Here is a 588-nt window from a genome sequence, read left to right on the forward strand (position 1 = left end):
CCTCAGTAATTTGGGGAGTCTCTTGGACCACCCTGGCCAACAACTCAAAGGAAGGTATCTCCTCTCTGGCATTGTTTCTTGTTATGTAGCCTTTACACATGGACTCATGTAGAGATAATGTATATATAATTTGTCAGTACATTGTTGGACTTATATGGTTCTCTCTGGTTTCTTAAGACTAGCTAGGTATTATTTATCTCTCCTCTCTATCCCTCTCTCATTGTTTAACCATGACGCCATGGTTTCCCCATTTAAAATGTCCCCATTTTTCCCAATGTTCTCTTGATAATACCCGTCTCCTATGTTCCACCTCCCTTGAGTTCCTTCTTTCCCTTTATCCCCAAGGTTCTGTATACAACCCTCCTTCCCCATCCCATTTAAAAAGCCCTATTTTTTTATCCATTTCTCACTCCTACTGTTCTTGCTCAGGTTTTTTCTTTCCCTTTACCTTCCTGGTTTCTTTTCATTATTCTGGTTCCTGTAGTTATATCTGGATACATACCCACTTATAAGGATTTGGTGCTAGGATCCACATATGAGGGAGAACATATGTCATTTGTTTTTCTGAGTCTGTGTTACTTCACTTAG

This window comes from Nannospalax galili, unplaced genomic scaffold, assembly GCF_000622305.1.
Source record: "Nannospalax galili isolate Female #2095 unplaced genomic scaffold, S.galili_v1.0 scaffold2276, whole genome shotgun sequence".
Classification (NCBI taxonomy): domain Eukaryota; kingdom Metazoa; phylum Chordata; class Mammalia; order Rodentia; family Spalacidae; genus Nannospalax; species Nannospalax galili.